This window comes from Triturus cristatus, chromosome 2_2 (assembly GCF_964204655.1).
Source record: "Triturus cristatus chromosome 2_2, aTriCri1.1, whole genome shotgun sequence".
In the NCBI taxonomy this organism is placed as follows: Eukaryota; Metazoa; Chordata; class Amphibia; order Caudata; family Salamandridae; genus Triturus; species Triturus cristatus.
This window is the reverse complement of record NC_140582.1, coordinates 299,612,593-299,637,883: the sequence shown is the minus strand read 5'-3', so window position 1 is coordinate 299,637,883 and position 25,291 is coordinate 299,612,593.

The following is a 25,291-nucleotide window of genomic DNA, read 5'->3' as shown; positions in this document are numbered from 1 at the left end:
TTCTTATGTTCCCTTCACTGACAACCACAACCATGTCCTTAAGTTCACAAAGGGTGTCGTCACTGTCACTACCACTTGCATCCATGGCACATGCTACCTGTTCTTTCTTATATTTTTGGCTTTGGCATACTTTGTCAAAATGTCCCAATTTCCCACATTTGCGACAGGTTGCATTTCTCGCAGGACACGGTCTACCACTTTTCACATGGGAGGGATATCCACATCTGTAACAGATATCAGTCCTTTTGAAAAAATTATTTGGCTGATAATCTTTTTTTTTCTCATACTTTTTAAAACGGACAGGGGTAACAACTTCAACACTTTTACTTTCCAGTTCCTTTATGGAAGATTGTGACGTTTCAATACTTTTCGCTATGCGAATAGATTCATCCAGGGAGGGATTTTCCAAAGATAAAAGCTTTTGTCTTATGGTTTTGTCCAGACATGTTCCTATGAACTGGTCACGAATCAATTGTTCACTGAAATTTTCAAAATCACATTCTGCCACCAACTTCCTCAAAGCAGTAATGTATGTGTCTACATCTTCCTCGGTTTTCTGCACTCTTTTAAAAAATTTGTGCCTAGACACCACCACACTGGGTTGCTTATCAAATCTGGCTTTTAATTTCTTCACTGTGTCTTTGTATTCATCCGTTTCTTCGTCTTCTTCCACCACTACATCAGGTAAATGTTTAAGGGTTTCTCTCCCTTCAAACCCCAGAGAATGGAGTAGTAAAAACTTTTTCCTTTCTGCCCTGAACCTAAGTGCTCCTATTGCACCCAGGTAATTTTCAAACGCGTCGAACCACTTCCTCCAAGGCACAGGAGGTTCGCCAGGTGTGTCCAGGAAAGGAGGTGGAGGAAGAATAGACTGCATCATGTAAAATTTTCTTCAAATATGCGAATGAGGAAATATATATATTTATTATTCCTACTTATAAGTGGTTAATAGTGGCAATCCTCAGAGTGTACGAAATTGCATCAAAGCCAGTGTTCTAGATGAGCCACAACGTATGAAACAGCCTCTATAACTCCAACAAGGGAGACTGCGAGAGGATTTATGTGTTTAACCCTTTTATCTCTTTAGATCGTGCCCACGTCATGTCCTATTTGCCAAATGCAGAGTGAGTAACCCTTTTTTGCCTTAATGCGTATTTTCTTCCCACTTGTTGATACTGCCCAGAACACACCAGTCCACTTTTCCTGCACAATACGATGATAAACTTTGCGCAGCACTGAAAGTGACATAAAGGAGGCTGCCGCTTTAAGAGCTGGGCGGGGAAGATAAAGTGTCAGAAGGCAGAAGCAGCGGAGTCTGCGCGCCAAACGCCTGTCGTCATACGTTTCCTCACCTCAGGCTATTCGAATCAATCACCCGGAGAAATCAGGAAACAGACGGTCACATCTCCGTGCAAGGCTGAGGCAGTGGACCAACACCGACCGTCACGTGAGGGGTGCGCAGGGCGTCCGACACATCAGGTACCATTGACCAGATTCTCCTGTGGGTTCTGTGGGAGTCGTACTCGTCGCCACTTAGTCTTGTAGTGATCAAACGGAGTCAAGGGTGTAAAACAGCAAGACTTTATTCCACGAACTCCCACGGGCCGGCGGCTTGCCTGTGGCTGCACAATAAACGTTGTCACCAACTGTCGTTAACTGTCATTAAACACCGCGTCATCGCGGGCAGCGCGAGACGCTGAATGTACGCCTCGCACTCTAGCAGCGCGAGGCAGAACAAGCCACTACAAAGTGGTTTCTCCTTAGTACAGTGCATTTAATCAATGTGTAAAGCATGTCTAAAGATACTTGCCATAAATTTCTCAACTCCTCGTTGGTCAAGTAATTCTTCCAGACCAAGTAGAGGTGATCCAGCTTCTTATCTGATTATCTGATACAGTAAGTAAACGGTTGTACCAGAGTGCTACTTCCTTTTTCTTTGGCTTTGCATCCTGTGGGTCTTCCTCAAATAGATTATCATAGAAAAAGTGCCACTGCTGGTTATTACACCAGGTTGAAACTTGATAATATTTAAATCTAGATAATGTATTGTTAGTCAAGTTTCTGCAAGTATCCCAAGGCATACAATTGTTTCCTTTCACTCTATCTCCCCAGCGCTTGACACCCGCTAGTTTCAAAGGTTTTGCTAGGGCGTCCAAAAGACACTCAGGTGTTCCCTGGGAGTTCCATACAGGAGCCCATTCACTGTAATACGGTATGCTGAAACTTGATCGGCAATCAAACCATAGTTTGGTAGCTGCATACAAGACATTCAGTCAGACTTTTTTTTTATTAACTTAGGGGTGCCAAATGTATACATGAATCCCTCATCTGGACTGTCTGTCAGCATAGCATTAAACATATGGCCAATCAGTGTATCATCTGGCCTGAGAAGGAGCATCCTACTGTTCTTGAGTTCATATGCCTAGCAATAAAGCTGGAGGTCTGATAGACCCAAACCGCCATGTGAGAGCTCGCATCTTAACTTTTTCCAAGATAACCTAATCCCTTGCCTGCCCATACAAATGTGGAGATCCTTCCATGTATTTTAACTAGGAGACTCTTATCAAACATCAAGGGTATATTATTAAACAAATAAGCAAACTTGGGTAAGACAAACATTTTAACCAGATTAGTCTGCCCATACAGTGTGAGTGGTAGTCTCTGCCATCTCTTCAACAGTATATTAACTTCCTTAGTGACTCTATCTAAGTTTATTTTGGGCATTTCTTTTAAGTTTTGTGTTATAGTTACTCCTAAGTATCTTATCTCCTTTGATAATCTTACCCCCTGTACATCCATATTCCAGGCTATGACTTCCATCTTATCACTGTTGACCCCATATCCAGACATTTTCCCAAATGATTGCACCTCAATAAATAATTCTGGGAGGGCTTGATTAGCATTGAATGTTAACAAGATCAGGTCGTCAACATATAAAGCCAGCTTCCTAGAGAAGCCACTTATGGTAAAAGGAGGTATATCTTTATTTTGCCTCAGACTCTGAGCCAGAGGCCCGATGTATAAATCGAAAAGAATAGGGGACAATGGACAGCCTTGTCTGGTACCATGCCCTATTAGTATAGGAGCTGTAAGGTTGCCATTAATTATGATTCGAGCTCGAGGGGCTTAATACATTTTTTTAAGAACCTCCCTGAAAGTCTCATCAAAGCCCAAAGCCTTAAATACTCTACTTGAGTAATGCCAGTTAACTCGATCAAAGGCCTTTGTGACGTCTAAAGTGATTATTGATAGTGGGGCACTATGAGTTGTTGCCAAGTCTATTGAACCAATTAAGGTGTGTACAAGTCTTTCATCTGCCTCCCCGGAAGGAAGCCCTTCTGGTCTTAATGGATTAACGGCCCCACAATTTTGTTTAGTCGGGCAGTTAATTTTCCAGTAAAGATTTTATAATTGCAGTTCAATAGAGATATTGGGCGATAGGACTGGCATTGTGTAGGGTCTTTCCCAAGCTTTAAGATTAGTGTGATAGCAGCCTCAGTCCATGAGTCCGGTAGTGGTGTGATACCCCTCAAAATGTCATTAAACAAATGTATCCAGATGGGGATGACTTCTTATGCCAATAGAATGCAGATCTCACTAGGGATCAAGTTTGGACCAGCTGCCTTCCCTTTCTTGATTTTGTTAATAGCAGTCAGGATCCCATTCCCTTAAATATCCTGATTGAGAAATAATAGACTGTCAGTGCTCAATCTTGGCAGCTGTTTTTTTTTAAAGCCACTGATCCAATACTGCTTCCTCTACTACTAAGTTTTCATGGTACAAGTTCTGGAAAAATCTAGTTAAAGCTAACTTAATACCTTCTTTCTCCTCAATATACTGATCCCCACTTTTCAGTTTGATCTTCCTGATGTAATTGTGAGACCTATCCATTCTGCTCTTTATTGCTAGTAGTTTCCCGCAGTTTTCCCCTTGGTCAAACTCTCTCATTTTACTGACTTCCCATTGCTGTAGCATGATCCCTTCCATCATGAGTCTGAATTCCTGTTGCCGGTCTTCAACTCTTCCCCCTGGAGATTCCCAGACTTTAGATTTGCTTCGGCTGATGCTAGCTGCTCTTCTAGTGAGGCAGTTTTCCTTTTTTACGATCTAATCCAAGCCACCGCGGCACCCTTTGAGGTACCAGGTAATAAAGCTTTAAAAGTATCCCAAACGACGTGTCCAAATATCAGGTTGCAGAAGTAACCTTCTATTCATGGTCCACCTTCTAGGAGAGGATCTTGAGGGTAGTTGAATTTTTAACCCTATAGCTCCATGGTCAGATAGATGGATGAGTAAATAAGCACATTTTCTAACCTTGCCCACTTCTGGGAGATCCATAAATATATATTTAAACCTGGAATAGTGATCATTTTTCTTACTGAAAAAGCAGCAATCCCTTGAGTCACCATTTTTCTTTCACCATACATCACATAAATTTATGTTGTCTAGCATAGTGAGGAGGTAGGCTTTAACTTGAGGTGCTGCGATTTGGGTACGAGGTGAGGATCTATCTAATGTTATTTAAAAGGATATTAAAATCCCCGCCTATTATCAGAGGAGATTCAAAATCAAGCAGGGCAGAAAAGAGACTATTCATAGGTGTAATATCATCTTCGTTCAGACCGTAATAACTGGCCACTGTGTATGAAGTAGTATGACAAGCAAGTGCCCATAGCCCTCTTTCATCTACTTGAGACTTACATAACTCTATTCAGGAGTTTGTTTTAACTATTATGGCAACACTCTTAGAGCAAAATTGTTGATTTGTGGCAATAACCTTATCTACCCATGTTTTCCAACCTATCTGATAAGTCCTTCTCCTTCAGTTTAAGCCTGACCACTTCCTGGGTGTTGTCCTTTACATCTGATCCTAACTCTAGAACTTTGCTTTCCAAAACCTCCATATGCTACGTCAATACTGATAGATTTTCTTCCAGACTACTGCATGTATCTTGGATTCTCTTCTGGTTGGTTTCTGAGGTAGAAAATCGTTCTTTAATTTCTAATGATAACTGGCTCAACAGCCCCTGCACTGCGTCTAAACCGGGTGTGTCTTTAGTATTCTCCTTGGCAACTTTTCTTGGTGTTGGGTCTTTACCTGCTGACATATCGTTGGACCCAGCTGCTAGGACAGAGTCTTTTAGTACCGAAAATCTATTTGTGTCAGAAATTGTTGGGTGTAACAGGATGCCAATCTCTGGTGGGGTGGCTGCCCCCACCGACGTTTCCATATTAGGCTGTTGGTTGAATTTAAAATATGACCTAAGAGAGGGTGTCACTCTTGGACCTCCTGGGGCTAATCTTTTTTTCTCTCTTTTATGAGGAAGGCCTTGCCTGGTTTAACAGGGAGGTGTTTACTTTTATTTTTGCCCGGTGAAGGAACTGGGAGCTGCCTAATTTGTAACTCCACTTGTGGAGCAGCCTCTTTACTAAGAAAGGTATTAGATCTTAGTTTATAGCGTTTCCTAATTGACAGTTTGCTATCAGGTTTGTTTACTGAGTACCTGACCTTGTATTGAGTCATAGGCCCACTCCCTTTAATTACATGCTCCTTACCCTCAACCATATAGGATGCTGTATCCATCTGCATACCTGCATGCTGCCTCTGTCCCGCTCTCTCAGCTTGTTCTTCCTGGTTCAGGACTCCAAGGTGGAGGCCCCCATCCACAGGAGAGCCTCCTCCACAAGGTGAAGCCTCCAGGGCAGGCAAACCTCTACCGCCAGGAACCACACAACTCCCCTGGGTTTTTCCAAGAGGCTGCTTGTTCCGCATGTGCTGGCTCCTCCAAAATCTACCCAGGAACACAAACCAGGTCTCCCGGGTTGGAGGAAGGAGCAACGCGCCACTCGGGATTCTCTGAGCACGCCGGCTGCCCTTAAAAAAGCTAAACCAACACACATGAGCTGGACTCAGTGGTCTTCAGGTTTCAAAATTACCGTGTATACGGCGTCGGGAACAATTGAGCAGAGGAGTCCCCGCTCACCCTGGAGACAGTCACAGGTAAGGTACGGTGGGAAAATGAAGAGAATAAGGCAAGCGAGAGACTTTTGAACGTTAGAACATATCTGCTTGGTGGTGAAGTTCTATGTCTGCGGTTGGTAGAGAGCAGCTCCAGGCCGGCTTCCTAGTGGGCCGCCATGTTCCATCTGACAACATGGGCAATGTTGACCTTATTGTAACAAGTACGGTTTCGCAAATAGTCATATGCCTCAGTCATGTATGCTTTTTTAGACCATAGGATGATGTTTTCCCCTTTGTCAGCACTCCTGACCACTACATCACGGCCCTCTGATATTTTTTTGATAGTAGCTCTCAGACTGAGATCAATTTTGTGTATCACTGGCTCACTCATGTCCCTCAGCTCCTTAATTTCAGCTGTGACTCTGGCTGCAAATCTGTCTATGTTGTCAATAAGAGTAGGAAGTAGGGCTTTCGATTTAGGTTTAAGGTTAGAACCTCCTTCCTCCGACACCCACACCCCTTCACTTTCCAACCTTTCAGCTATCTGGGCATGTTCAACAGGGCCCTGATTCGTGTCTTCCAACTCCCACATCTCCTGCATAACTTCTATATCTCCTTCTACAAGCTTTTGCTCTGGGGTTCTTGCTGCAGAGGGTTTGGTTTTAATTCCTGTGTTCAATTTGTACAATTTCGCCAACTTCAATTTTCTAATAAATTTGAAAAGTTCAATTATTGTCTCTACATAGTCAAATCACTTGGGCTCACAGAAGGATAAACCCAAAGCCAGGTTTCTCTGATCTTCATTGGTAAGTTCCATATCTGAAAGGTTTATTACCGTCTTGGATTGAGTATCTAGTATCGTCTGTTGCTCATCGTTACTTTCCGACTGCTGTCTTCGGTAGGATCTTTTTCTTTGGCCGCCTCGTCTGTCTTGCCTCTTTCTTTGCCTCTTTGTCTCATGTTTCCATGCCAAGGTCTGTTGTTTGTTCTCCAGTCTAACTTTAAAAAATCAAACTCATCCTGTAAAGACGTATGGCCACCCATTCTTCTGCCTTCATCGTGGTCAGTGTCTGACATGCTTGCATCACTTTGTGGGGGATCCTGCTGCCCCCTTGAGTTTTCATCTTCTCAGGTTGTCAAAATGTTTTGCAAAAGTGTAAATTTTACCAGTTTGGTAATCCACCCTATCTCCGTTGAATTTCCGTGCTTTTTTCTGGATGATACCATCTTCTATTGCAGTTAGCCTGTCATTCAGCCTGTATCATGGACTGGACCAGCTCCTGATTGGTATGCTTTTCCATCTTTTCCTCCATCTCTATAATTTCTCCTAAGATTTTTCCCTATCAATCTCAGCATATTTAAAGATCATTTTTATCATTCCCTCAGAGCTTTTTGCATTATGCGCCGCCCATTCCCTAAGCATTTCTGGGTTGGGATTTTAATGGTTGGGCATTGTCAAAATCCTTTGTCCTCTCAGCACTCTCCCTACATCCGAGTACTTTTGTAGGGACTCGCACTCCCACCATTTTGTAAGTCTTGTCTTTTTCATTTTTTCAAGTATTTTTAATTGTATGTATACATTGTCACTGCCATCCGATGTGATCCCTGTACTGCCACCGGTACTTTGACCAACTGTGCTGGAGAAAATTGTTGCTGACTTCAGCTGCCTTGCAGCGATGACTGAAGATGTACTTGCATTCATTTTCCCCCGTGACTTCAAGGTTTTTGCAATTGCGGCCCAAGTGTACTGAATCAAACACTCCAAAGCCGCACCCCACTCCGCCGTCTCATGTGAATCCTGCACTCTGGCGCCACTCACCTCTGAGCAGTGGTGCTCTGTATCGGCTGTCTTCTGACCTCCTCTCCTGGTCCTCCTGCCTTCGGTGCTGGCTCCCCATTGTGCTTCATTCCAATTCTTCATGCGGGGGCTGTCAGGTTGCGCTCTGCTTCCTTCCTGTTACGGCTCTGACTGACTGTGCCTGACCGTGGGTGGTGCCTCAAAAATGCATCTCGCCGCTGATGCCAAAACACCACCGATCCTTCCGTAGCTCAATAACGAAGGTGGAGCACTCAAAGCAATATCCAAGTGGATTATTTTAATCACGGGTCAGTTTACAAGCAACAGCGGTCTCACAGGATGCGTTTCGGCATTACACCTTCATCAACAGGTAAATCTCTACTTTGTTGTGTATGTATATAGTCATACATATTACAGGGTACCATAGACATAGTAGATTTGCCACTGATATATATACGAAACCCCGATTGCTGCCAGAAACGTTGTACGCCTGCCTTTATGTGCCGGTGCCAGTGTCAGTGGGGGCGGGAGAAACCTCCCAAAATTCAGCAAAATTCTGTCACGAATGACAAGAGAAGTGGCACACTCTGCAGTGTTTATTTGTGCAAGAACAATTTTCTGTGTTCTTGCAGAAATAAAGACTGTGGATTCAATTGGTGTGCACCTTCTCTTGTCGTTCATGACAGATATATATTGATCAAGACCCGAGTGGGGGTCAAAACGCGTAATGGCAGACTTGTTGGGCACAAAATAAACATCACTTGATTGGAACCAAGAACCATATAAAACCATGTTCCCTTCCTCGCTGAAAGGAACGAGCCCACACGGATACTTCAGGGAAAGCTCGCTTTATTAGAAGAGAGAGGCATGACGCGTTTCGTCACGATGACTTTTTCAAATTCCTTTAAATTAAATGTTCCAAAGATGTCCACTTTAAAACCAGTGTGCCTCATTACGATTGGCTAAAGCACTCAGAACAGCCAATGGGAGGATGTCCAGAAACCCGGCACTCCGAGTTTCTATGAAGCAGTATTCAGCGTCCGTACTCCCCAAGTGGGTGGTGACTGCTTCTTCTATCCCCATGCCTGGATCTTATGTGGAGGAAAAGCAGCTATCCTGGACCCTCATCCCACCGCAGTAATTGTATATATATATATATATATATATATATATATATATATATATATATATATATATATATATATATATATATATATATATATATATATATATATATATATATATATATATATATTACCTACTGGCGGTCACCGGTAGGTAGTTATAGTTAGGACCCTGTTTCCATAGGAAAACCGCAACATTCTATTTTGAATAACTTTGGCGCCGTTTGACGAATCCTCGCGAATTTTTCAAAATAGGTGGGGCGCTACGCTCCGCTCCTACCCTGAAATTCTCGGGGGGATTCGTCAAGCGGGGGCTGAGATAAAAGGGGGGTCCCAAAACGCGTTTTTCCCATGCATTTTTCCATAGGACCTTTAGACACAGCTACAGCCCGAACGGCTGAACAGAGTTACTTGAAATTTGGCAGAGAGGTTGTCCTCAGGTCAAGGAAGTGTCTGGTGTAAATCTGTTCAGTAGTTCCTGAGAAAATAGCATTTAAATCAATATATATATCTGTGGCAGCTTACGGTGCGCTTACCGTGCGCTTACGGTAAGCTTACCGTACGCGTACGGTGACGTGCGCGAGCGCGATTCTGATTGGCTGTTAGATCTTAGTAAACATTCGAATCGGTCGAAACCAGGAAGCGGCGGCCGCCATTTTGTGTGTTTCACACAGAAAAAAAAAGGGTGATAACTTGAAAAGGGGGCAAGGAGGAGAGTTACAGACCCCCTAACATTTGAAAGGGGGTCAAAGAAGGACAGAAAAGTACAAAAAAAACATTTATTAATTTTAAAAAAAAAATCGCGGGGTACGCTTACGGTAAGCTTACGGTAAGCTTACCGTACGCTTACGGTAGAAAAAAAAAATAAAAAAAGAAATGAAATGCAGATTTAAGTGTTTAGATATTAGGGGGCTCTAAAAAGAGCCGTTGTGTTTATGAAGTGATTTTTTAGTGGTACCTACAAGTAAGTACCGATGCAGAGTCTAAGGTTCAAGAGGAAGACTCTGTTCCCTTCATCATTGAAGTGCACACCATCTCCTCTATAAATGTCTTGCATGTCGTAACGCAAGTTGTTGTGGTAAATGGAACCTATACCATAGTCTCGGAGGAAAGCAGAAACAGATTTGTTGACGTGCTTTCTTGCTTTGTCAATCTGTGGACAGAAATGATTGGACCAGTTCCATTTTTGCCTTTGGCATATGTTAGAAAACACAAAGGAAGTTTTAGGGAAAAGTGAAAACAGTTGTGCAAAGGTCTCCTTCATAAGCATTTCCAGACCTACCCCAGTCAAAGTGCCTAGGTCATTGCCACCACAGTGCACTATTATGAGGTCAGGGTGTTGGATTTGCATGAAGGATTTCACCAATGGCATCAATTGGTGCCACTTTAACCCTCTCTGAACAATCCATTTAATGTCTACATTTGGTCTCTCACCATATCTGTTTTCTCTGCATACTTTTCACTCCAGAAGACATAGCTGTGCCCTACAATCCACACTGTGAACATCTTCAAAGGAGAACTGGATGCACTCAGGAGGTGTAATTCAGTAGAATGGTAAAAAGAAATGAAAGACAGTTTGGAAATGGAGGCATACATATTTTTTTTTTTTTAAACTGATTGGCTGTTTCATACCATTCTACAATAAAAACTAGGCTGTATGTGTAAATTTATAGAAGCATGTTTTGTATTGGTACAGAAAAATGTGTTACCAAAGAACAGTACTATGGATTTGCTGTTAGGTTTGAAAAGTCAAGCACTCTTGCACTTTGAAAATGAAACATTGTCTGCTGAACTTCTGACCTGACACCACACAGCAGTGTTCCATGAGCTGTTGCTATGGTAGCAGGCAGAAGTCAAGTTGGGGGAAGGGTACTAGGCAGAAGTCAAGTTGGGGGAAGGGTACTTTTGGAAAAGGGTTGGTTTTCAACCAATAGAAATGTGTGATTACATTTGAAAAAAAGGGGGAAGCACTGAGATTTGAAATTAACATGTATATGTGTGGAAAAAGAGAGGGAAAGTTTGCCATTATCTGGTTCTGCTGAGAGGAGAGAGGTGAACAGAACAGAGATCCTGGCTCTGATAATCTGCTGTTTGAGTGCCACATTTCTTTCACAATTAACTAATTTTAAAGGTGAGTTTAGAGTTTGAGAGGGGATGTATATGGTAAATTAAGAAATGAATAATAGAATTGGAATTCCTTTTGTTGAAGATGTGTTTATTATTTTCTGTTTTGGGAGAAATTTAAATGTGAGGAACATGTAAAATAATATGGACTATGTTTTCACGAAATTTTAAGGTGTACTGGTAAAAATAAGGAATACTTTAAGGGTTTGAGGTTGCACTCAGTAATGCAAATACATTCAGCATCAGTGAGGCTGGTTGCCCTTGCTGGAGTGTAGTGAGTCACCCAGGTTACACATGTTGCTGGTCTCAGAAAGCTGTTTGGTATTGCTCTGGTGATTTTACATTTGCATTAGATGGAAAGGGGGAGGTTTTTTTTATGCAGAAGCAGACTCTTAGCACACAGGCAGCTGGTTATCCTGTGGAATCATGGATAGTATTCACAACCGAGTGGGGTTTGAGGTTTCAGTCAGTAATGCAAATACATTCAGCATCACTAAGGCTGGTTGCCCTTGCTGGAGTGTAGTCAGTCACCCAGGTTACACATGGTGCTGGTCTGAAAAAGCAGTTTGGACATGTGTTTTTATCAGAATCTGAAAAGTGGATTCAAAATGTGTCAGTCTGTAAAAGTGTTTATCACTTGCCAAAAAAAAGAGTAGTAAGTGTGCTTTCAAATTGGCAAAGAAATTCCGTTTTGTGACTAATATGAAAACATGACTCTGTGTGCAAATAGGAATTACAGGCAGAGATTTCTTGCGTATTGCTCTGGTGATTTTACATTTGCATTAGATGTAAAGGGGGAGCCATTTTTTTGTATGCAGAAGCAGACTCTTAGCACACAGCCAGCTGCTTATCCTGTGGAATCATGCATAGTATTCACAACCGAGTGGGGTTTGAGGTTTCAGTCAGTAATGCAAATACATTCAGCATCACTAAGGCTGGTTGCCCTTGCTGGAGTGTAGTCAGTCACCCAGGTTACACATGGTGCTGGTCTTAAAAAGCAGTTTGGACATGTGCTTTTATCAGAATCTGAAAAGTGGATTCATAATGTGTCAGTCTGTAAAAGTGTTTATCACTTGCCAAAAAAAAGAGTAGTAAGTGTGCTTTCAAATTGGCAAAGAAATTTCGTTTTGTGACTAATGTGAAAACATGACTCTGTGTGTAAATAGGAATTACAGGCAGAGATTTATTGCGTATTGCTCTGGTGATTTTACATTTGTATTAGATGGAAAGGGGGAGCCATTTTTTTGTGCAGAAGCAGACTCTTAGCAAACAGCCAGCTGGTTATCCTGTGGAATCATGCACAGTATTCACAACCGAGTGGGGTTTGAGGTTTCAGTCAGTAATGCAAATACATTTAGCATCACTAAGGCTGGTTGCCCTTGCTGGAGTGTAGTCAGTCACCCAGGTTACACATGGTGCTGGTCTTAAAAAGCAGTTTGGACATGTGCTTTTATCAGAATCTGAAAAGTGGATTCATAATGTGTCAGTCTGTAAAAGTGTATATCACTTGCCAAAAAAAAGAGTAGTAAGTGTGCTTTCAAATTGGCAAAGAAATTTCGTTTTGTGACTAATGTGAAAACATGACTCTGTGTGTAAATAGGAATTACAGGCAGAGATTTATTGCGTATTGCTCTGGTGATTTTACATTTGCATTAGATGTAAAGGGGGAGCCATTTTTTTGTATGCAGAAGCAGACTCTTAGCACACAGCCAGCTGGTTATCCTGTGGAATCATGCACAGTATTCACAACCGAGTGGGGTTTGAGGTTTCAGTCAGTAATGCAAATACATTCAGCATCACTAAGGCTGGTTGCCCTTGCTGGAGTGTAGTCAGTCACCCAGGTTACACATGGTGCTGGTCTGAAAAAGCAGTTTGGACATGTGCTTTTATCAGAATCTGAAAAGTGGATTCATAATGTGTCAGTCTGTAAAAGTGTTTATCACTTGACAAATAAAAGAGTAGTAAGTGTGCTTTCAAATTGGCAAAGAAATTTCGTTTTGTGACTATTGTGAAAACATGACTCTGTGTGCAAATAGGAATTACAGGCAGAGATTTATTGCGTATTGCTCTGGTGATTTTACATTTGTATTAGATGGAAAGGGGGAGCCATTTTTTTGTGCAGAAGCAGACTCTTAGCACACAGCCAGCTGGTTATCCTGTGGAATCATGCATAGTATTTACAACCGAGTGGGGTTTGAGGTTTCAGTCAGTAATGCAAATACATTGAGCATCACTAAGGCTGGTTGCCCTTGCTGGAGTGTAGTCAGTTACCCAGGTTACACATGGTGCTGGTCTGAAAAAGCTGTTTGGACATGTGCTTTTATCAGAATCTGAAAAGTGGATTCATAATGTGGCAGTCTGTAAAAGTGTTTATCACTTGCCAAAAAAAAGAGTAGTAAGTGTGCTTTCAAATTGGCAAAGAAATTTCGTTTTGTGACTAATGTGAAAACATGACTCTGTGTGCAAATAGGAATTACAGGCAGAGATTTATTGCGTATTGCTCTGGTGATTTTACATTTGCATTAGATGTAAAGGGGGAGCCATTTTTTTGTATTGTATGCAGAAGCAGACTCTTAGCACACAGCCAGCTGGTTATCCTGTGGAATCATGCACAGTATTCACAACCGAGTGGGGTTTGAGGTTTCAGTCAGTAATGCAAATACATTCAGCATCACTAAGGCTGGTTGCCCTTGCTGGAGTGTAGTCAGTCACCCAGGTTACACATGGTGCTGGTCTTAAAAAGCAGTTTGGACATGTGCTTTTATCAGAATCTGAAAAGTGGATTCATAATGTGTCAGTCTGTAAAAGTGTTTATCACTTGCCAAAAAAAAGAGTAGTAAGTGTGCTTTCAAATTGGCAAAGAAATTTCGTTTTGTGACTAATGTGAAAACATGACTCTGTGTGTAAATAGGAATTACAGGCAGAGATTTATTACGTATTGCTCTGGTGATTTTACATTTGCATTAGATGTAAAGGGGGAGCCATTTTTTTGTGCAGAAGCAGACTCTTACACACAGCCAGCTGGTTATCCTGTGGAATCATGCACAGTATTCACAACCGAGTGGGGTTTGAGGTTTCAGTCAGTAATGCAAATACATTCAGCATCACTAAGGCTGGTTGCCCTTGCTGGAGTGTAGTCAGTCACCCAGGTTACACATGTTGCTGGTCTCAGAAAGGTGTTTGGTATTGCTCTGGTGATTTTACATTTGCAATAGATGGAAAGGGGGTGTTATTTTTTTATGCAGAAGCAGACTCTTAGCACACAACCAGCTGCTTATCCTGTGGAATCAAGCACAGTATTCACAACCGAGTGGGGTTTGAGGTTTTAATCAGTAATGCAAATACATTCAGCATCACTAAGGCTGGTTGCCCTTGCTGGAGTGTAGTCAGTCACCCAGGTTACACATGTTGCTGGTCTGAAAAAGCTGTTTGGACATGTGCTGTTTTCAGAATCTGAAAAGTGGATTCAAAATGTGTCAGACTGTAAAAGTACTTATCACTTGCCAAAAAAGTAGTAGAAAGTATGCTTTGCAATTGGCAAAGAAATTTCGTTTTCTGCCTAATTTCAAACCATGACTCTGTGTGCACACAGGAATTGTTTTTAGATATTTAATTTGTGATGGTGTTATTGTGATTTTCACTTGTAGGAAAGGGGTACATAGTATTTTAAGATTTGAAAAGATCATAAAAAATGTAGTAATATATTTAAATAAAATAAAGGATTTTTTTTTTAGTTTTTTTCAGGTATTGCTAAAGAGCAGTGAACAAAATTTAAGATGCCTACAAAATCCAGACTAAAGAAAGAAACAAAAAAAAACTATATTTGAAGACAACTGGAGGACCTAAGTTAGTTGGAGATGCTCATGTTGGGAAAAAGAACAAATCTTCTGGTAAGCAGACAAAAGATTTTTTAAAGAACATCTTCAAAAAAAGGAAAAATGTACAAAATGTCTGTACTGGAAAGAATGTTTTCAATAGAAAAAAACAGGAAAAAATTGAGAATTTAGTTAATGCAAATATACCTTCTGCAACAACAAAGATTAACTTAAACAGAAAAACAGCGTTTAAAGAGATACATAGAAAAATGTTTCAGAGAAGAGTTATGTCCAATTTGATAAAGGATGTGAAGAAATATAAGCAAAAGGCAAAATATTACAAGAGAAAAAAAGAAATTGAAGCCATTGCAGCAAAGGCATTAGAATTAAAAAGGAAACTATTCATTTTAATTTTGAATAGGATGCGTACATTAGATAAAATGGTTAATGTACTGAAATCACAAAGCAAAAGGAAAAGAGTAGTGAACAGAACAAACTTTTGTAAAGTGTTTTTAGGAAAATGGATGCATAGTTCAAGTAGTGAACCTTTTTTTAATGAAGAGAGTTATTTTCAAAGTAATAGTTTGCTGCATGCAGTTGACACCAGAGGTCGTGCTTATGAATTGAAAAATGGTTGCATAATGGAGAAGGAGATAATGGTTCCAAGAGATGAGGTACAAGTGATGGCGGATGAGGCTATGGGGAGACGTCCTAAAGCCCCAGTGTACACTTGGAATTGTAGTAGTATTTGCACTGTGCGTCAGGAATCTATTGATAAATTTTGTGAGTTTCTAAGAGAATATAGTAAAAAAAGTGTAAAACAGAAGATTAAGGTGCTTCAAAGTCTAGATCCATGCAGAGTGAGAGAGAATACTGGTTTGCAGGGTCATTCTCTGGCTTGTCTATCTAGAAAACTGTGGAATAGTGTTTTCCATCATTTTAGGATGCTGGCTGTTCATCATACTGAAATGAGAAAGTTTGTGAGACGGTTGTATTTTGCTAAAAGTCCAGCAATAAAGTTAGATGAATTGAATAGGGCTCTGTTCCGTGGATCGGTATCAGATGTAGAGAAGGTTATTGATGAAATTCAGTTTTGTTACTTTGGTCCTGAACAAGACAGTGCAGAAAAGGACACAGTAAATGAGGAAGAAGTGGAAGAGAATGTAGAACCCTCTGTAAGTAAGACATTTAATGATCACATAACAAAATTTGAAAAAATCTCTAATGAAAGACCAAATATTACTTGTATTTGTTGCCGCAGAACTCATTATAGAAAACAAACTAGGAATGTTGATCTCTACAGAAAGAGGGAAAATGAAGATAATTATAAGTGGAAAGATTTTGCCACATATATATTTCTAGAAAATTGTTTTGAATTGGGTGAAGATCAGCGTATTTGTAAATACTGTTACAACAAGTTAGAGGAAAATAGAATGCCGACCAGAGCTGTACATAATAATTTAGAATTGGATGCTATTCCTGCTGAACTTTCTGAATTAAATACATATGAGTCTATACTTATTCAATGTGTTCATCCGTTCCAGACCGTAGTACGTATGGAGCCCAAAACTGGTAAATTACTTCCTTCAGATTTACTGAGAGGTTTAAAAGGTAGAGTGGTGTATTTGCCCTTGGATTTGAAAAAAAATATGGAAACTATTGATGCGGATACTTTGGAAACTGAACCATTAGTTATTCTGGTTAATGGTGTACCTACAAAGAATAAGAAGATTTGGCAGGAGCTGGTAGATGTACGGAAAGTACAAAGAGCAAATTTGTATTTGAAAAGGAATAACAAATGGTATGAATCAATTTATGTAGAAGAAGAAGAAGAAGATTTACAAGAAGACACAGAAACATCAACTGGACAAATTGAAAAAGTGGACAAGTCAAAGGAAGAAGAAATTTATGAACATTTTAGCATACATCCTCTTCATTCAAAAGAAGTTATGGGAGACAATATTGATCTGTTTTAGATGAAGAAAGCAAAAGGAACTCCCGTGAGTGTATGGGAGGAGAGCTTGGAAGCTCGATGTTTTCCCCAGCTGTTTCCTAAAGGAAAAGGAGGACGATACGATGAACGTCCAGAACAGATTCCAGCTTCTGAGTATCGGACTATATGCTGAAGATCCCAGATTTCGACAAAGTATTCCTTATTTGTTCCATCTTTTATTTGAAAGCGACTTGTCTGCACTGTCTTATGCAGTAAATCACATTTTAAAAAGTGGAGTACATTTACAAAATGTGTCTGCTAAGGATTTTATGGAGAAAGTGCAGCACCGAGATGATCATTTGGAAACACAACTGATCAATCTGATGGCTTGTCAGCGTGGGACAAATGAATATTGGTACCGACGCCATGGTGAATTAAAATGCATGTTACGGAATTTAGGAACACCAACATGGTTCCTTACCCTAAGCTGTGCTGAGTACGCTTGGGATGATTTACTGGATTTTCTACGAGAGGCAAATTCAAACATTAAAAACATCGAATACAAGACAGCAGGAGAACTGTGCTCATTGGATCCGGTTAATGTTTGCAGATATTTCAATCATAGATTTGAGGCTATGATGTCCTTCATCTGCAATAAAAAAAATCCACCTCTAGGAGAAGTTGTGGATTTCTTTTGGAGAAAAGAGTACCAGGCAAGAGGTGCTCCTCATATTCATATGCTGTTGTGGATCAAGGATGCCCCAAAGTTTGGAACAGATGCTGATGAAGCAGTGTTATCTTACATTGAAGAATATGCAACATGTGCTATACCAAAAAGCACAGAAGAGAAAAAGTTAAAGGAGCAAGATTTACGTTTCCAAAGTCATCGGTGTGGAAAATACTGTCGACGGAAATACAAGAGCAAAGAAAAATACTACACTAAATGTCGATTTGGATTTCCTAGACCTGTTCTTTCAAATGGAAGAGTAAACAGTTTTATGTCATCTGTGAGACATACTATCACAAGAAAATCACCTAAGAATACCTACAACCTAAAAAGAAAAAAAAATCAAAAAATATAAATGACTACAACCCAGTCATTTTATCCATGTGGAATGCTAACATGGATATACAGTATGTAGCTGACAATTCCATTGCTGTTGCTCGATATGTAACGTCTTACATTACTAAATCTGAAAAAACTGAATTGAAAGAAATGTGGGAAGAGATTTCTCACGAGAAGACTGTCAGTAAGAAGCTGTACAGTTTCAGTTTAAAGATGTTATCGCATCGAGAAATTGGATCCTACGAATGTTCAGATAGGTTATCTTCTGCAAGTCTCTACTCGAAATCAAGAAGAATAATTTGGGGAAGTTTAGACCTTGTAGCAATGAGAAATCGGGTACTGAAATCTGTTGGAGAAATTGAATATTTGGCCGAGAATGACCCAGAAAGTACAGATATTTTGAAATCAAACATGTTGGACACATATTATCCAAAAAGAAGTCATCATCTGGAGAACATGTGTCTCTATGAAGTGCTGCAGAACTACATTTATTCACGGAAAGCCGCAGAAGACATCAACAATGGAAAATATAAAGTTATTGGTGAGGAAGGATGTTTGGTGAAGCAAACAAAAGGAAGTTTGATAAATCACAGGAAGCTAAGTTGCGACACTACTGACAAAAAGGAATTTTACTACTTGGCTCTTTTACAGCTGTTTAAACCATGGCGTACAGAGGATGAACTACTGGCAGAATTTCAAAGCTATGAAGATTCTTTTAATGCTTGCAAAGACAGCATACAATGCAGTACATTCTCAACTTATCTGCAAATGTTAAATGAAGAAATTGAACAGGAAACTACAATTGCAGCTGAAGTAGCTAGAGACAGTTCTCAAGACAGCCAAAGTTCAGGAACACTCAGTCAAGATCCCCTAGGACAACCAATCGTTGAAAATGAAGCATCAATAGCCATGAATGAAGTGGAAACGGCTATGAATCAAGCTCAAGAAGAATTTATAGACTTACAAAATTTGGAAAGACAACTGAATGAAGAGCAGCAACAAATTTATGAAGAGATCAGAAGCTAAATTGATCACGGATTTCTACATGAAAAAAAAGAGTGCTCATGCACATCATTTCATCCAATCAGGATGTATGTAAGTGGACAAGCTGGAACTGGAAAAAGTTTCTTAATAAAAGTCATCAGAAGCTACCTACAGCAAAAAACGGATTCTACTTTGTCTTGTGTGGTTACTGCTCCAACTGGGTTAGCAGCCTATAACATAAAAGGAATCACCTTACATCGTTTGCTAATGTTACCAGTGGAGCATGAGAACAAAATACAATACAACAAGCTAACTGGAGAAGCATGCTTGGAAGTTTCAAGAGTATTGAAGAAGATGCAAGTTCTCATTATTGATGAGGTGAGCATGGTATCAAACTTAATGCTTGCCTTTGTGCATTTAAGAATGCAGCAAATTCTAAGGATAGACTATGACGTGTTATTTGGTGGAAAACATGTCATAGTTTTTGGGGATCTTCTACAACTTACTCCAGTTAAAGGACAACCAGTGTTTAATACTGTGACACATGAAGACACAAAGAAGTCATTGGGAAGCATCGGTAATGCAAATATTTGGTCCTTCTTTGAGTACAAGGAACTTACTACTAATATGAGGCAAGCAAACGATGAAGAATATGGAAGTATTCTGAAAGATATCAGAATTGGACTACTCACAGAAGTTGGCAAAAAAGCATTACAGAGTCGGCTGCTACATAATTTATTTCCAAAGGAAGAAATAGTTGCAGAGAAGATATACAAGAACATTGCAGAAAAGAAAAGTGTCATCTGCTTAATGCCAACTCTACGTGAATGCTCAATATTCAATGAGGAGCTTTTAAAATTGGAAAAGGAAGATATCAGGAAATTGGAAGCAGTGGACAAAATTGAGGATGGAAGAATTACTATCACATTAACAGGCACACTGAAAAATAAATTGGATTCACTAGAGAAGAACATTTCCAAAACAGCTGGATTAGAAAAAAATCTATATGTTTGCATGAACTGTAGAGTATTTTTAAGGAGAAATTTGGATGTTGAAAAAGGTTTAGTTAATGGAGCTATGGGAAGAGTTGTGGGTTTTATTAATTATCAGAAAAAAGATGGAATTGAATGTTTAAAAATAAAATTTGATCAGATAGAAGAAGTTAAAGACATTTGTCGTTGTTCAGTTCGTTTCATGCTTGTGAAAGACTTATATGTACGTAGGAAGCAGTTTCCGTTTTCGCTAGCATATGCTGTAACTATTCACAAGTCTCAAGGATTGACTGTAGATTGTGCTTTTGTGAACATTGGTTCAACTGTGTTCTAAGAAGGTATGGCTTATGTAGCTTTGTCACGAGTGAAAACATTATCTGGTTTATTCATGATAGACTTTGATGACTCAAAAGTTAGTGCTGATACAAATTGTGTAAAGGAGTATAATAGATTAAGAAGAACCTATGCTCCTCATTTAGGTCAGTATCCTGTGTTGGAGAAACGTGTAGTTTCTCGTAAAAGGAGAAATGAGAATATCTGTAATGAAGATGTAGAGAGGAGGAAAAAAAAAGAGGAGTGATGTAATTGCAAGCAAAAAGAAAAAGGAAAATGAAGAAGAGGTTGTAGGATGTCATTTTGAAAATAGCTCTGGTGTCAACTGCTACGCTAATGTAGTGCTGAATGTTGCATTTTATCTGGAAAGTGTGCAAGAGCAGATAATAGTAAATCAGAGAAAAAGATTCTGTTATGACTTGAGTCTCCTTTTTCAAAAGCTGAGTAATGATAAAACTCAAATAGAAAGTGCTACTGAAATTAGAAAACTTTTAGATGTATGTTCAGGACGAACACAGTTTTCTCAAAATGTACAGCAAGACGCACAGGAATTCTTGATGTTTTTTCTTCAGGTACTGGAAGAAGAAGGGGTTCCCATTGAAAATTTGTTTGGTCTCTCTTATAAATGGGAACATAGTTGTGAAAACTGTTACAATACATGTGGCTCTAATGTTGATTCTGAAAGGTTTATTTATTTAACATTGCCAGAAAGTAAAACAGTCACTTTTGCTAAATTAGTTAAAGATGCTAATCATAACATGGAATGCAGTGAGTGTCAATCTGAAATGTTTTCAACGTTAATTTTAAAGGAATACGGACAATATGTAATTTTAATGATGCAACGATGTAAAGCTGATGGTTCAAAATTGGATACTTTAATAAAGAAGTTTACAGGACAGCAATTATCAATTTCAGGAAAAACTTTTGTAACAGTTGCAATAATTTTCCATGAAGGACCTACTGTTACTTCTGGACATTACACAGTTTATCTTAAATGTGAAAAAGGCTGGACACTGTGTAATGATTCCCAATTGATTTTCAAGCAACGTTTGCCTTTTGATTTAGCAAATTCCTATCTAATCTTCCTGAAACCTAAATTTTAGAGAGACTTGGCAAGATGTGTACAAAACAATTTTACCATTTTATTGGATTACCATTGGAATTTTCTTAAAAAATGATATTTCAAATTATCATTTGGCCTAATGGAAAGGTAACCAATTGTAATGTGGACTTTTTAAATTTTTAATGAAACTTTGGAAAACCAAAAATTTAGACAAAATCGGTAACATCTGCACAATTTAAATTTTGGAATGTTATTGGATTGCCATTGGAAATTTATTCAAAAAAGATTTTTAAAATTACTATTTGGCCATGAGGAAAAGTAAACAATTGTATTGTGAACTTATTTAATTATTATTTAATCTTTCGGAAACCAAAATGTTACAGAGAATCGGTGAGATCTGTACAATTTAAACTTTAGAATTTTATTGGATTACCATTGGAAATTTAATCAAAAAAGAATTTTAAAATTACTATTTGGCCTAAAGGAAATGGAACCAGATGTATTGTGGAGTTATTTGAGATATATTTTTGTGATTATACTTCTGAAACAAAAATGTCAGACGGTATTTTAAAGAAATAAGTATTGATATTAGTTAATATTTTTTTAGAATATTATGCATTTCTATAATGTTATGTTTAAGTTCAAAGAGATTCTGGGCTTTTTTTATACAATCTTTGAGATTGTTATTTTTTTTTTGCCCGCTGTTAAATGATGAATGCAATTGCTTTCACAATTTATAGTGAAATGCAATATATTCTGAAAACAGCAAAAAAAGGCAAAAAAATTTTGGGGAAAAATATGTAAATACGTGTACTGTGTAATATATTGATTTATTAAATATTAATACTTTTTTCTTTTTTTTCAGATTGTGAAAGAAAATTTTCAAAAAAAAACAACCATTTTTTCAAGTAATTTCAATTACATTTTAATTAAAAATTAAATTGTTGGGTGGGACAGGTAACTGAGAAATTAGAAGGTCTCTTTCTTCCACTTTATCTCAAAAAGATTTTTAGTATTTAGTTATTAATTCCTCAAGGATCTTGAGATGTGGTAATTGATTTTTAGTGTTTTAAAAAAAAAATACAAAAAAAAAATACGCTTACCTTTAAAGAAAAAATTTTAAAAAGTTGAGAGGTAAGGTTGGCTCTTAAAAGAGCCGTTGTGTTCATGCAGGGACAGAGGAAAGGAAGTATGGGAACATTAGCTGGTTGGACATTTGTGCTGATCTATTCTCTTGTTAATGAGGGAAACACTGGTCTCCCTATGAACAATTAGATCATGGCAAAATGAACACCGCATAGTAACCCTACCAAACCGAGGGTTCATTTCCAGAGGTTCAGAAAAAGGTGATTGTGCCCCCACAGATGAAGGGCTCAGCTGAGCTTCCGAAGAAGGACTCGGCTGAGCTGCTGTGGATGTGCTTGCTCGACTTACTGAAGGGTTGCCCCTAGTATGTCGTGCATGTGTCCTAGGATGCACATCCTCAAGGTGTCTCAACATAGTGTGATTCCCAAAGGAATACTTCTTGTTGGGATTACCTCGCGAAAGTACACGCTGGCACAGCTTGCAAGTCACCAAGGCAGCATTGACTTTTTTCTCACCCTCTGGAAAACTGAAATACTCCCATATGAAAGAGCTCTTCTGTTTCCTCTTTCTCTGCCTGATGGTGGTGCTGCTAGCCTCACTCTCAGCAGAAGAGTGCTGTTCTGCCATCGTATCACAAAGACAAGTCAGCTCCTTCTCCTAAGGGATCACAAGCAGAAATGAGGGGAATGGGTGTGGTGTAGGAGAGTTCTAGAACTGAAAGTAGTTTCAACCAATCAAAAGTTGTGTTTCATGATCACATGACCCACCGTGCGCGTACGTTACGCTTACGGTGCGCTTACGATGCGCTTACGGTAAAAGTGCGCATGCGCGTAAAAAAGACACGCGCTCGCGCGCATGCGCAAAACAGTCACTCTACAACACTTCCGCGTAACGTGCGCGTGTAGCGTACACGCCTACGCGCCCCACGCACAGTACGCGCGGCTACGCAAATTGCGTAACTATACGCAAACAGAGTAGATAAATTACGAACATTGCGTAAACCGTACGCTTACCGTACGCGCACTAAAAAAAAAATATATATATATATATATTTTCTATGTTATACTAATATATCTTACCTGTTTGGTAAAAAAAAAAAGAGAAAACTTGATATATTGCATATTTTTTTTAAAAAAAACATAGTGTTTTAAGAGAATAAAAAGTTTAAAAAAAACTTGTTTTTTTTAAAAAAAAAACACATTTAAGATAAGAATTTATAATAAAAAAATCATACAAAATCAATAAAAAAAAATATGGGAATCACATATGTTATAGGTAAGAATTAGCATTTAAAAAACCATACAAATTCACTGAAAAAACCATGGGTTTCACACACGTTATAGTTAGAAATTAGCATTTAAAAAACCTTGCAAATTCACTGAAAAAACCATAGGTTTCACACATGTTATAGTTAGGGATTAGCATTTAAAAAACCTTGCAAATTCACTGAAAAAACCATAGGTTTCACACATGTTATAGTTAGGAATTAGCATTTAAAAAACCTTGCAAATTCGGTGAAAAAACCATAGGTTTCACACACGTTATAGTTAGCTGGACATTTCACTCGTAAAAAACCAATGAAATTTTCCCGTTATAGTTAGTTAAGCTAACTATAACTCGCGCGCCCGCAATGCACTGCTGATGACGTCACATATTACATCACTCATGACATGGTCAGTGACATCACTCATGACATCACTGATGACATCTCAAATGACATCACTGATGACATCACTGATGACATCATCCATGTGATGGAGTGGCAGATCTCCTCTCACCCTAATATAACCTTTGATACACACATTCAAAAATAGAGACTGAAATTTTCAAAAAAATGGACATACCAATACCAATTACAACAACCTCTTCAATAATTCTAAGAACCACATAAACATCCACTCATTCACCAACAGTCCTGTACAGTCACTCATTCGTGTACTCACACATCATATGTACTCATACACCAATACATCCTGTTACACAATGCCACTCATCCACAGAGTTACTGACACACATAGTCACTCATGAAAAAAAGAAAGAAACATACATTTACTTGCATATACAGTTATACACACACCACCACACTTACTTCTACAGAAACTTACACATACTTAGTCTTTTAAACAATCACTTATAGAAACACATACTTATTCATACAGGAACTCTTTCAATCTCTCACTCTCACATATACTCACTTATATACACCAAAAGTCACATATACTAGTTTAAAACATATGTAGTTACTCATAAAGACACTATTGAGACAGCCATTCACTCACTAACACACCCATACACACACTCTTCCACCCATACAGTCCTGCACATATGCTGTCTTCAACACATACAAACAGTGAGTCACTCATTCATGCACCTATGCATTATGTAATACCCCCCACCGAACCATATAGACACTGATACTCAAAAAAACAACTAATAACCTATATAGACACTCATGTAGCTACTCACCAACCCATGCAGCCACTTATACACAAAGCGAGAGACTGATACAGATATTTACATATTTAAACATTACTCACTAAGCCATGTATTCACTAAGATACACTTAATCAGTCAGTTACACAATCAATTTTTCAAAAACAAATCATCCATTTAGACACTTATATACCCATTTATTCTTCCATCGACCTTGAGATATACATATATAAAACATATTTAATTTTCAGAAAAACACACATTCACTGGATGATGTCATCAGTGATGTCATCAGTGATGTCATTTGAGATGTCATCAGTGATGTCATGAGTGATGTCACTGACCATGTCATGAGTGATGTAATATGTGACGTCATCAGCAGTGCATTGTGGGCGCGCGAGTTATAGTTAGCTTAACTAACTATAACGGGAAAATTTAATTGGTTTTTTACGAGTGAAATGTCCAGCTAACTATAACGTGTGTGAAACCTATGGTTTTTTCACTGAATTTGCAAGGTTTTTTAAATGCTAATTCCTAACTATAACATGTGTGAAACCTATGGTTTTTTCAGTGAATTT